Consider the following 13,719-nt stretch of genomic DNA (forward strand, 5'->3'; position numbering starts at 1 on the left):
AACATGTTGACTCAGGATAGCCACCCCAAATAAACCAGGGGCCTCTTGTTTTGCAGGGAAGTAATTAATATTTTGGTTAGCAATTATTATTTTTCTATTGCTTTTCACTGATGCTGCAATAATTTGTTGAAAGGTCACATCTTTGACACCATGAAGCCCCCCCAAACAAGTGTCATTCTTTCATATGGGCAATAAGATGCAAAACAGGATGGAGGTCAGGTTCCTTTAACAGCAATGTAGTCAATGGAGTTTCATCATACAGCTGGACCTGCCAATTTCCCTCTTCAACACAACTATTAACCATGCAGGAACCCTCTCTAACTTCATGCCTGCAGACTGCACCAGACATTCAGAAGGACATGTTTTCTCAGCTCTCTTAGGAGGACAATTCACTGCCAACTTACACTGAGGAAGCTGCCTCTTGTCGTAAGTTGACTTCTCCAACAGAGTTCTCTCCAAATGTCCTGGACTACAACTCCCATTGGCCATGTTGGCAGGGTCTGGGGGATGCCAAATCTGGAGGGCTAAATCTAAACAAATTTTGAGTGTGCAAGCACCACAATGCAGGGACCTATGTTGGGCAGCGATGTGCCAAACGAAGCAGAACATCTTCATTCCATATGTAGCACCCTGATCTTCCTGCACTGAACAGGGAGGTCTGAATCTAAGCTTGTACACATAAACACTGCTTAGATGCCTGTGCAAAGCCTGGATAATTCAAGGTTCCTAATTGTGGAGGCTTCTAACTATGTGCAGTTGGACGCAGCTAGGAGCTTCCTTCAGGTCTCCTGTGGGGACAGTGTTTTTGTGAGCATGGCTCCTTTCTGCTGTCTTCAGACATTTGCATTAAACATCTAAGGAGGGCTCATAGAATGAGCTAATAAGACCACTGTGATATAAACTTGGCAGGTAATTTCTCTACTTTGCCTTGAAAGTACCGAAAAAATGACAGAGGAGTGTCAAGGGGTGTCGTTTTTTACTGACATTTATCAAAAACATGCAACAATGACATAAAAAAGCATCAAGACTTTTAATTCCTCATAGTGATGAATTAATTACCTGATTTGTTTGTGCTGGCGGGGGGAAAATAGCACGCACAAATATTATACTCTGAGACCGCTTCTTATTCAGTAATTGTTTTTCAAACCACAGCAGCTCAGCTTCTTGATAAAAGATTGGGTAATATTTACCAGAATAAATATAGTAATTGAACTGGGAAGATTGATTTTTTATGTCAATATAATACCATGAGACTGGAAAGCAGCCAGCTTATTTATTTCATACACCAGCTGGATGGGATTAAGTTCAACAAAGTGGGAAATATCTCAAAGTATATGTGAGGAGGGGAATGCTATGGCAATTAATTGCCAATGTATCTTCACATTAAAATTCAGTCATTACATGTAAACTATAAACACCAGTTACAATTTAAATCTCTTTAAAGTTTCTGAAAGAAACCAGAACTACATCTATTTAAATGGACAGAGATTACTTATATCCTTATTTTATTTTCTAATTTACTAGCAGTTTCTTTTTAATCTAGTGGTGTTTTGAGAGTTTTAGCAGATGGCTGGGATTTTACATAAGCTGCCGTGGCTTGCCAATACATGCCCTTTCTGAAAATAAAAAATAAAACTTGCTTGGATTAAATTAATCAAACGTTAAATAAAGGAGTCAGGCCTAAACCTTGTTCTTTCTGGATTTCAAAGCACATGCAAATAAGAGAAAAGGGTCCTTCATTCCAACATCACGTTTCCAGCCCACATGAGTCGGCAAGGCTATAGCACATGCTCAGAAACGTAGCGTTGTCTCACAACTTACTACATGCTGACATCTTCTCAGGCTAGGATAAACTCAGGGGAATTCAGGAAAAAAATAAAATGGTGATCACTGAAAGAACTGAGCCCCGCCACTTTTTCAGATGAATACAGTTGTACCTCGGGTTACATACGCTTCAGGTTACAGACTCTGCTAACCCAGAAATATTACCTCAGGTTAAGAACTTTGCTTCAGGATGAGAACAGAAATCATGCAGCTGTGGTGCAGCGGCAGCAGGAGGCCCCATTAGCTAAAGTGGTGCTTCAGGTTAAGAACAGTTTCAGGTTAAGAACAGACCTCCAGAACGAATTAAGTTCTTAACCCGAGGTACCACTGTACTCTGATTTTTAGAGAACAGTGAGATGGCATATTGCCACCTCTAAATTCCACTGAGCAGTGAGTTCCAGTCACCATAAGTCAAGGACACCGAACTAGAAGAGAACCGCCACACAGGGCCACCCCAAAAGTATTACCAGACAAGTCTGCTGGGCCAGAGCCCTTCTGGGCAGAGGATTTACCTTCTATCCTTGGACTTGCGGATGACCCAGTGAGACTGGAAGCTCCCCCACTTAGTAGAGTGGGCTGTGCTCCTTTGCTTAAAGCGGAACCTCCCAGTGTTTGTGGAGCTAACAATTTGGATGCTGCTGCTGTATGGCATAGGGAGCAGTATTGTAAGCATGTGCCCAATCCAGAGAGCGCTGAGAGCACATTTGTGGCCCTCTGAACCTCTTTTTCGTGCACATCTGATTGGGCCTACCATTGGCTGAGGTTCTGGCAACTCTGTTCACATCTCATTCTTTCCCTTATTTCTCTTGTCCCCGCCCCCACCCCCGTTCCTCTCTGTATATCCCTCAGAGTTCAATTCCAGGTTATTTATTTTTCTCAGACTTAGGTCTGCAGTGTTTCCTTGATGGGCCAGGGGGGCTGGGTGGACGACTGACCTTTGCCCCTCCAAATGTTGCTCAGCACCCATCAGTCCTGGATGCTGGCTGGGGCTGATAGGAGTTGCAGTTCAGCAATGTTTGGAGGACCACAGTTTCCCCACCCAGGGCCATCTTACCCATAGGCGCTAGGGGTGCGGGATCTCAGGGGCGCCAGGCCGAGAGTCTGGGTCCCAAGAGTTGAGTCCGGGGAAGAGCCCACCCGTTGGTCGGAGCGCCACAGGGGCTCTTCTGCTGCAGGCGGCTCTCCACCCTAACCCCCTACCCTCCTGCCCAGTGTCTGACAGCAGAGTCGTTGTCAAAGTCTTAAGGTGCCATGGTGCCGTGAGACTAAAGCTAGCGGGTGCTCTGGGTCCCTGGACAGGCTTTCACAAGCCGCCTGCAGAGCCTTGGCACTTGGGTGCCCGCCAGCCTAAACATTCCTCCTTCCTTTTATCTGCCTCCCAAATTTTAGACGCCTTGCTGGAAACAGAGGGCAACATGTGAGCAGGGAGGGCAACGCAGGCGACAAAGAAATCAGCTCGGCGGAGTCCCTGGCCATTTTATTTTATTTGTAACCCCCCTCCCTGTCACCAACACCTGGTATCTGACCAGGCTCAGCCACAGCAGATCTGTCCAGAAGCTTGGGGAGGCATGTCTGTCTGACTTTTGCACCCCGGCGCCGCATATGCTGAAGTCAGCCCTGTCCCCCACTCCTAAATGATGCCTTATGAGGAAACGATGCCTTATGAGGAACAGCTAAGGGAGCTGGGCATGTTTAGCCTGGAGAAGAGGAGGTTAAGGGGTGATATGATAGCCATGTTCAAATATATAAAAGGATGTCACATAGAGGAGGGAGAAAGGTTGTTTTCTGCTGCTCAAGAGAAGTGGACATGGAGCAATGGATCCAAACTACAAGAAAGAAGATTCCACCTAAACATTAGGAAGAACTTCCTGACAGTAAGAGCTGTTCGACAGTGGAATTTGCTGCCAAGGAGTCTCCTTCTTTGCTGTGGCGGAGTCTCCTTCTTTGGAGGTCTTTAAGCAGAGGCTTGACAACCATATGTCAGGAGTGCTCTGATGGTGTTTCCTGCTTGGCAGGGGGTTGGACTCGATGGCCCTTGTGGTCTCTTCCAACTCTATGATTCTATGATTCTATGATTCTATTCTATGATTCCTACTTAAAAGTATTACGGTACTTGAGCTTGCTTCTACAGTTGATCCAATCTTGAAGACCAAGAACCCCTTTTCATTTTCTCCCGAACTATTCAAAATGAATGATCAAGCAGTATGCCTTTGGATATTAATTGCTATGGATATGAGTCATCTCCTTGGCTTGGGGGTCAAAATAAGGATATCCTACCACACCCTCCAACATTTCTCCGATGAAAATAGGGACGTCCTAAGGAGAAGCTGGACATCCCAGAATCAACAACACCACCCCCTATGGCTCTGAATCATTCAGCAATGGCTCTAGGTACACCCAATTCTGAGACTAGTGCATGGACTTCTCATGGACATTGCTGCAAGGAATATTGACGAAGACCAGGGAGGTTCACCTGGCACCTTCATTAACAACTTTTAGGCGCCAGGCAAAAATGTTCCTCTTCAACCAGGTCTCTGGCTGATTGACATCCGATGCCTTTTAAAAATGTGTCGGGGAGTGGAGGATTATTGGGTTGTTCTTGTTTTATTTTCATTATGTATTTTGTGTTTATAATATAATACAGTGGTACCTTGTATCCATTCTGGAGGTCCGTTCTTAAACCAAAGCGTTTTTAAACCAAGGCATGCTTTCCCATAGCAGCGGGGGACTCAATTTACAAATGGAACACGCTCAACAGGAAGCAGAACATGTTCTGCTTCCAAGGCAAAGTTCACAAACCAAAACACCTACAGTGGTACCTCGGGTTACAAACACCTCGGGTTACAGACTCCGCTAACCCAGAAGTAGTACCTCGGTTTAAGAACTTTGCCCCAGGATGAGAACAGAAATCATGCACTGGCAGCGCGGCCGCAGTGAGAGGTCCCATTAGCTAAAGTGGTACCTCAGGCTAAGAACAGTTTAAGGTTAAAAACGGACCTCCGGAACAAATTAAGTTCGTAACCAGAGGTACCACTGTACTTCTGGGTTTGCAGCATTCTTAATCCAAGTTGTTCATAAACTAAGCTGTTCTTAAACCAAGGTACCACTGCATTATTATAGTGTGGGTTAAGCCACAGAGCCTAGGACTTGCTGATCAGAAGGTCGGCGGTTCAAAGCCCCGTGACGGGGTGAGCTCCCATTGCTCAGTCCCTGCTCCTGGCAACCTAGCAGTTCGAAAGCACGTCAAGTGCAAGTAGATAAATAGGTACCGCTCCAGCGGGAAAGTAAATGGCGTTTCCATCCGCTGCTCTGGTTTGCCAGAAGCGGCTTAGTCATGCTGGCCACGTGACTCAGAAGCTGTACGCTGGCTCCCTCGGCCAATAAAGTGAGATGAGTGCCGCAACCCCAGAGTCGGTCACGACTGGACCTAATGGTCAGGGGTCCCTTTACCATAATATATAATAATATAATATAATATAATATAATATAATATAATATAATATAATATAATATAATATAATATAATATAATATAATATAATAATAATATAATATAATATAATATTATAATATAATATAATATAATATAATATAATATAATATAATATAATATAATATAATATAATATAATATAATATAATATAATATAATAATATTTAATATAATACTACAAACTTGCACTTGTTAATGTGAAGTCTGTGTCATTCTTTCTAAAGCCTGCTTTTCACGTCTACCAGATTAAATTTATGTTCCAAACCCTTAGAATGGGCCCATGTTTATGTCTTGCTCTGACACAGGAACATACTTAGTTGGAAGAATTGTGTATATGTCATTTCCTTTGTTAACTGCACTGCCTTCTTAATTTTCTTGTTATTTCCTGGATTTGGCATGGCATTAGTGTATATTTTTACTATGTAAAACACTACACGTGATTAAAGATTAACATCCATAGAATTCCTTTTGACTTGGAGCCTTGAAAGCCATTATATGTAACAATAGTCACAAATCCCTTCAAAACATTGTCAGAAAGATTTCAGACTGATATTAATCTGATCCTGAATAAAATTGTTTAAACTTGCGCGTACAGTTTTTTCCCTGCCCTTAATCCGAGGTTTAGCTAACCCAATCTGAAATGGATTAAAATACTTTATTTTACTTATGGAAATCTTTGCAGAAGTAATTGTAGTTGACCCTGTTTGCACTGACCTGTCTTTAGAAAGTCGTCTCTGATCTGATGGCAGATCAGAAATGGGATAAAGATAGTTGTTCAGCAAAGAAAGCTTCAGTTGCTTCTACATTCTTAAAAAAATGGATTACTTGGTCTGACTATTGTTGGGCCTGAAGATCATGACCTTTATTGATGCATACATGCATACCATGATGTGAACTATTTGACCTATAATGAAATTTCATGACTAATATGTGAGTCACCAACATAGTGTCGTCTAGTTGTTGGGAGTGTTGTGTTGTGCTGTACTGTTGTACTGTTTTATTGCTGTTAGCTGCCCTGAGCCCGGCTTCGCCTGGGGAGGGTGGGATATAAATAAAAAATTTTATTATTATTATTCCATAAGCACCAACCAGCCTAGGCAATGGGGAGGAATTATGGGAGTACAGTTGTACCTTGGCTCCTGAATGTCTTGTGAGTCGAAGGTTTTGGCTCCCGATCACCGCAAAACTGAGTGTTCCGGTTTGTGAACCTTCTTTGGAACCCAAATGTCCGACGTGGCTTCCGATTGGCTGCAGGAGCTTCCAGCAGCCAATCAGAAGCCACACCTTGGTTTCTGAATATTTTGGAAGTCAAACGGACTTCCAGAATGGATTCCATTCGACTTCTGAGGTACCACTGTAGTAGCATCAGGAAGGCACTACATTGACTAAACCCGATATAAGAGCACAATGCTCCTTTTATATATATACTCTTCTTTCTATCTGAAACTGAAAGCAGTTTAGCACCAATGAAATCCTTAGTACAATTAATGCAATTAATCCTAATTTCATGATACTGTACGGTATTTTGGTTCAGCTGTCACTTTGGCGAAAGAAGTAAGAAGTGTGTCCTATTTGAACACTATGATTACCGTGCATGACAAATCCTTCAGCACACAGAAAAATGGAATGTGCCCTATTAAGAAAATTCCATAGGAGCGACCATTTAGCATAACTGAAACATGGCTAATTTGGTGTCATCCAGATATAGAGAGCTTCCAAAATATTTCCAAATCATCACATGCCATGAATGCAATCATACTTACATTAGCACTTCTGCAGCAACCATAGAGGCCCTTGATCTTCTGTTCTCAGGTTGTCATCAGAATATGTGATATAAACCAGAATGAACTGGGGGCACTGGTCCCTTTAGCAATGTTCTTTTACTATAGTTTCATAACTGTAAACATGATAATTTTTTCTGCTAATGTCAACACTCCAGGCCATTTTCAAGTGAATGCCTTTACTTCTTCTTCTTTAAAAATATGTACTCTACAGCCGTGTTTCTCAACCTTTTTTTGACCGTGGCCCCCCTGTCCATTTAAATGTTTTGTTGATAAATGAAACATATTTTATTTATAATTTTTTACAATTTATACAAAATGCAATCGCACAAAAACTTATACTTTATGCATTTCTCGATCAATGTGATCCTTGTGCTTGATGACCAGAAACAAGCTTATATATATATATATATATCTCCGGTTCTTTTGCCGTGAGGGATAACCGAAGATCACCTCTGTCCGTTATGTTAAGGCGATCCCGCGTTAGGCTGAGTAAATAATTCACACGACTGAATCCTGATTCTACTAACTATGAAGTAGGAAATGCCATGAAAAATGTTGAGTTATCCCAAAGCTGTGGAAACTTTTTAGATATTGTACTCTTTATCCAAAAATGGTCTGCAGCATTCTCTTACCTGTTTTGTTTTCTTTTCCCAGCCCCTTCTCTGTTTTCTTCGCTTCTCACTTCCTTCTGTGCCCCCCCCCCAGTCTCGTGCTGTGGCCTCCCATTTACATAGTTTTCACCTATGGCCCTTGGAATATCCTGGAGGCCCTCAGGGGCAATATAGAACCTGGTTGAGAAACCCTGGTCTACATCCTTAGGGGCTTAATCAAGCCAAACCAAAGAATTTTAAGTTTGATTTGTTTCAATAAACAGCTAACAAAATTCCTTTCTTATCAGCAGCCCACACATCTTTTAGACATAATTTTAAGTGTGTACCTAAAAATGCACTATATGAACTCAGCAAATACAAATTTGTGTATCACACAAATGCACTCATCAGTGAGTTGTGATTGGTTGCAGGTCCCACTTGTTTATATGGTTGATAAACCAGGATTTAATTCTGCTTAATAAGTGAAATTTGCACAAATTACATTAGAGAACACAGTGCATTTTAAGGGTCTTTAAAAATTAAATAATCTGGTATAGGCTTAAATTTACTTAGCTGAACTTTCCTGCGTTAAGCTGCTTTCCCAAGGGGAAATCTGAAAACCCATAGCATATTAACCTAAATGAATGTAATTAACTGCATTACCGGTGTCCTATTAATAGTTCTTATTCCAAAGTCTTGTAGACCTGCTTGCATCATTATGCTCAGAACTCAGGTTTAATTTAGTGTTAGAGCTGAATATGCTTGATTGGAACAATTTTCAAGTCACACAAATCTCAGTGAAATGTGCAGATGTCAAAAAACAAAGAGGCCTCAGTGAATTTACTTACTGCGAGCAGATATTGGTCATAAAGGCTCATGTCGATCTTCTCTTAAAGAATATATATAATTCTGAGTATTTTGAAGCATAGCAAGAATGAAGAAATGTAAATAGCAGGAAGATATTGCTGTGATTCAAATTCAAATGTCTTTCTAAAGTTGTTTGCATTTAACTTCAAATTAGAATTGAGTGTGCTTCCAAAAACCATTAGGCCAGTATTCTGGTTTAATCTAGAGCAGTGCACTGATTCTGTGTAGTCTTCTCAACATATTTTGAAGTTTGAGTTTAAGTCTAGATGCCTTGGGGTGGATAGATGATCCACTTGATAGCAATTTCTCCTCTACTTCTATGCAGTTATATTATCCCTCTAGATGCTGTGGTCTCATTCTTGCTCTCTCAACCACCTCTTTAAGAATCACTTCCTCTTTTGCATCCTGTGGAAGAGAGAGGGCTATGCAATGTTGCAAACTCAACTCATACTGGTTTTGCCTCACCTATTAGCATGTGACCCCCCCCCCCCCAAAAAAAACACCAGGTACCATGCAGGGAACATGGCACTTGACCCCCATCCTTGCTCTATACAAGTGGTGCAGGTACAAACATGGTCTTTTCAATTGCTCCCCTGCAATTTTGGAGTGCCCTCTCCTCCAGGGGGACATTATAGATTCCAGCTATGTGTATCTTAACTGTAGGAGTTCATTGAATGGTGGCCAATGTGATGGAAACATCAGTTGGACAAACTAGCATGCAAAAAATTCACCCAAACACAGAAGAATGGAGATGAGCTAGATCCAATTTTTTTGTTAAAATCAAGACCAGTTTAAGCGCTAGGAGCTAGTTGACCATCTTGGCTAAAAACAACCATCACCTAGTTTTTCTTCCATGTAAACAACTTGAAGTGAATTTAAAATACAGGATTTGTGCTCAGTTGAACTTCTCCATTCTGCTACAGCAATTTTTACAGGGATGGTCAACTAACAGCTAGCAAGCAGCATTTAGTCCAACTTGATTTATTTGCACCACAGCCTGCATTTTCTGTGGCAGGTTGAGCAAGCAAAGGCACTCCTCTCATCTGAAAATGAGAGGCTACCCTGGTAAGGAAATGGCCTCTGGGACTAGCTCTTATTTCCAATGGATCACGTTGAAGGGGACAAGTGATTGTGGAAGCTATGAATTAGTGTCTGAAGTCAATGTTAAGACTAGATGGTGGTGAATAAATGCTAATTGAGCTAGGAGTTGGTATTCTTCTTTTTTGGATAGGTTTGGATTCAATCAGCAATGCTGATGGCATCTGGTACAGTCTATCCCAAACTGCCACTTCAGACCATAGATTACCTGAATGCTTCACTTTTTATATATAAAAAATAATAATCCTCCCTGAATATTGACATGTTTAGAAAAAAGATTTTATTTTAACATCTATTCTGATGTGCAAACTTTCAGTGGGCTGGGATTTAACACCCCCGCCCCCCGAAGAAGCATCAAAATATGTACAACTTGAATCCAAGATGGCCTGTACCACATCATATTTCTGCATTCTTCACATCCTTCTTGCAGGCGAACTGGCGAAGTAAGAGATTGGTATCTCAAAAGACTCTCTCAGTGCCTCTTTTTTCTGTTGGTGAGTGCGTAAAATTATACACAGTATAGAGAACTCAGGAAAAAGGAAAATATATAATTTTATTCAAAACAACTTGAGCATCAAAGGAATCTATGAACTGATAATAACAAAATACTGCACTGGATGGATACAGCGACTCTTCCCCTTTGCAGATTATGGATGAGATTATCAAGCAATTTCTCACTTTTTGATCCCCCAATTCAGCAACGGCATCTTTAACAGAACCATATTGTAACAGTTTGGAAATAAATAAATTTATGCAATGCAAAAGTCATGTGATATAATGTGTCATGTGTAATTTAAGAATCAAGCCTCCTTACAAATTGTTTTAGTTTCTAGAATCTAAAGCAGGGATAAGCAACGTATAGTCAGTCATATAGTTGCATAAAAAGCCCCATATTATATTTTTGCAACTTGTGGTCAGTTGTTAGAATCCTGAGATTCCCAGATTGCATGTAAAAAAAAAAACCAAGTAAGGTTTTAGCCCTCATTGTGGTGAAGAGAAGATCATGATGGCAACAAATATTAAAGGCTCAAAATATGTGTATTTTAAGCAATAAATACTTGTGGAAAGAATCACAAATTTTTGTATCCAAATTAAGTTCTAAGAAATTTGGTCTTAAGAACTGGCATTTGAACTTCATGTGTATGTATATCAAATGAAGGGCAACATAGATAAGAATGAATTGACCTCTCTTTGACTTTCTAGATTGCACTGACAACATTCAGGAGTGACACGTAAGAGAAGAAAGAGTATCACTTGTGAAAGTGTCCCAAGTCCATCAGGTTGAATTAAGCTTGTTTTGCAACAACTTCCAAGCAACTGCAATCAATGTAACATGACCAGTATGGATTGGCATTGATTCTATTTATGAAAATGATATACGAATAATGGAACTGTGTTGCAGCTCCTGATTGTTCCAGCAAACATTCTGGGCACTGGGAAATTGATGGGTAGGTTAGGGCATGCTGGCAATTCTGATCAACCAACATGCAGTTACAGGGCTTAGGAGGATACTTCACAGCTGATCCTTCACATCCCATTCCAGCTCCATCCTAGTCCACACAGTGTGGCTTGTACCAAGGGCAGATTAGATGCCCTGCTATAATGCTTTGGAGGATGTCTCCCATTGCCCTGCTGTACAGGTGCAAATCTAGGACAAACATGGAGCAGAGGCACTATGTAAGGGGCTGGGCATTCCTGCTGACTGCATTATGTATGGCCCCCAATAGTCCTTTCGTACATGCAGAGGCCAGAAACTGGATCATATCCTGCACTGTGTACAAGCAAGCTCACCGTTGTCGAAGACGCTGTCCACTCCTGAATTAAAATTATCTGCTATAACTTTCAAGCAAACTACATTAACTAAATACTTCCTTGGGAATATTAAAAATAACCTATGTGTTGAGATTAAAAATTAAAATACAGCCTTTCTGGATATCCATACATATTTTCCAGTAGAAATATACTTTATAATTCTACAAACAACATTTTATATTAAAGCTTTCAGTCTGCAAATCATTATGATTTAACATGGCAAAACAAGTGTTTTGGTTCTTGTCTTTAAAACTCCCTTTTTGGTGAAGGAGATTGGAAGGGGCACAACATGGACAAATAATGGGAATCAGCAAAAATAAGTGATTGCAAATGATACAAACACCACATTTATTTAGAAAAATAAACTGAAAATGCCTGTTTAGCTGGTACATTTTCCATGAAGGACAGATAATTGGCTATAAAAATGTTATGTGTCAAATACGTAGTAGAAATGTTTTTTTCTCTTTCATTTATCCTATTAACTCGGAGGGTACCGTCAATGTGAGCAGTATAGGTCAATTTCTTTGCTGTTACAATGATACAAAAATGTATTAAAAATTAGATCTGTTCTAAAATCCATGTTAGCCTGTTGATGCTTTTCCTATTATTATTTTTTATATCTCAGGCTTAAGGAGCAACAAGTTGCCTTGTGAGAAAGATTCCAAATGTGATGGGATAGAAGAGCATTAACTTTTCTTCACTTTTGATGATGGGCTTTTAATCTCCTGTAGAAGCCCCTCAAGGTACACCTTCCTGTGGGCAGAAATTTCATGAGGCCATCTGTGCAAATGATGGCCTACACATCATTCCCCTGAATGGAAGTGACAGTGCAAATATTAGAAGTGCATTGAGATGCGATCTGTAACAACTGAATTATTTCGGCAGAGGACAGGAAACAATATCTTTCCAAGCATCTTCTAAGCTTTCGTCCTTTCTTCATCTATGGCTTTGAATTTGCACAAGGGACAACAACAGCCTTCTCTTTCCACCCACGATGACAAATCTTTCATTGGGACTAAATGCACTGATTGCTCTTGAGTCGTTTAAGTGCTTCATCCTTTCATTCAGCTACATATATTTAATTTAAAAAAAAAATTGGACACTTGCTGGACCATGTGATTACTAACTGGCTGTTCTCAATTTCTTTGCATCGAAATCCATTCGCAGCAGGATCTGGAGATGGCTGTTTCTTTGACGGGGTAAGATCGTTACTCCTTTTTCTTCCTGTGTCAGAGTTAATGGTACTTAAGGCTGTGGCTTTTGTTAGGGCTCAGCTCGTAGCTGCTGGATATGAGTCCGGTGATTTAATGCAGATTACTCCAGTGATCAGTTGTGCTCTGGCTCAAGGGCTCCCGTGCTCTAAGAAGGCTCCCTGTTGTTACAATTAAATATGGCCTGAAAGAAGTTGCTGTGTCGAAACTGTCATGGGAGAAATTGATTAACATGCCTCCACAGGTTGACATTCCTTCTAGCCCGAAGGAGCTGCAAGGGAACAAAGAAACAAAAGAGTGGCAGGTTACAAAACACATATTATATGTATACGCACACATATAGCCAGTTAAAATACCATCCCTTATTGGTGCTCATGCAGCTCTGAATGCTCAAACTGTTGTGAATCTGTTGATCCAACCATCTACGTGTCAGTTGCCAGTGTTCTGCCCCACTAAAAAGGTGCCAGCTTTGTCTCAATGCCTCTTCTTGAGTTCTATGAGCCAAAATAAAAGAGCTGGAATCCTGGAGATCAAACCTGTTTCTGACTCCGGATCCTGAAAAAGGTTTCTACTCCAATAATGTCCCTCAGAGCATACCTTTCTCTTCTCTGAAACAAGCTGAACAGCTGATATTCATTGTGGACAAAGTAACATGGAAACTTGATTTCAATGGCATTAAGATGCATACTAAACCACTATGATTCCCCCCCAATCAAGCTGTAAAAAAATGTATGAAATAAATAAACACTGCTAGACTCAGTGGTGCCAACTTGAATAAAATATTTGGGGGCAGGTAAGTCTCACCCCACATAATCGATCACAAGATGTGGCACATACACACTATATGAATGGTGATGCCAATCTACTGTGGAGGAGCCAGCCCCCTCAAATCCTTTATGGGGAAGTCAAGGGACCTCAGCCCCTAGGAGTTGGTTCCTATGGCTAGAATCTTGGCTTTATCGGTAAAATACCATTCCAGCGAAATCACATGAGTCACATCTGTTTGTTTCAGGCAAAAATCAGGTGGTATTTTAGAAATGTA

At 40.8% G+C, this 13,719-nt stretch overlaps 1 protein-coding gene across 3 annotated transcripts in view; it reads right to left on the bottom strand.

The window, feature by feature from the left end:
- Positions 1–10,186: 10,186 nt before the first annotated feature.
- The window catches only part of PRR16 (proline rich 16), a 117,960-nt gene continuing 114,427 nt past the window's right edge, over positions 10,187–13,719 (bottom strand). For all 3 annotated transcript variants that reach the window (XM_081930753.1, XM_081930752.1, XM_081930754.1), the window contains exon 3: positions 10,187–12,948. The gene's annotated coding sequence lies outside the window, so the exon portion shown is untranslated. The remainder of the gene's footprint in view (positions 12,949–13,719) is intronic.

This window comes from Podarcis melisellensis (genome assembly GCF_964234715.1).
Source record: "Podarcis melisellensis genome assembly, chromosome: 11".
Taxonomy (NCBI): Eukaryota; Metazoa; Chordata; class Lepidosauria; order Squamata; family Lacertidae; genus Podarcis; species Podarcis melisellensis.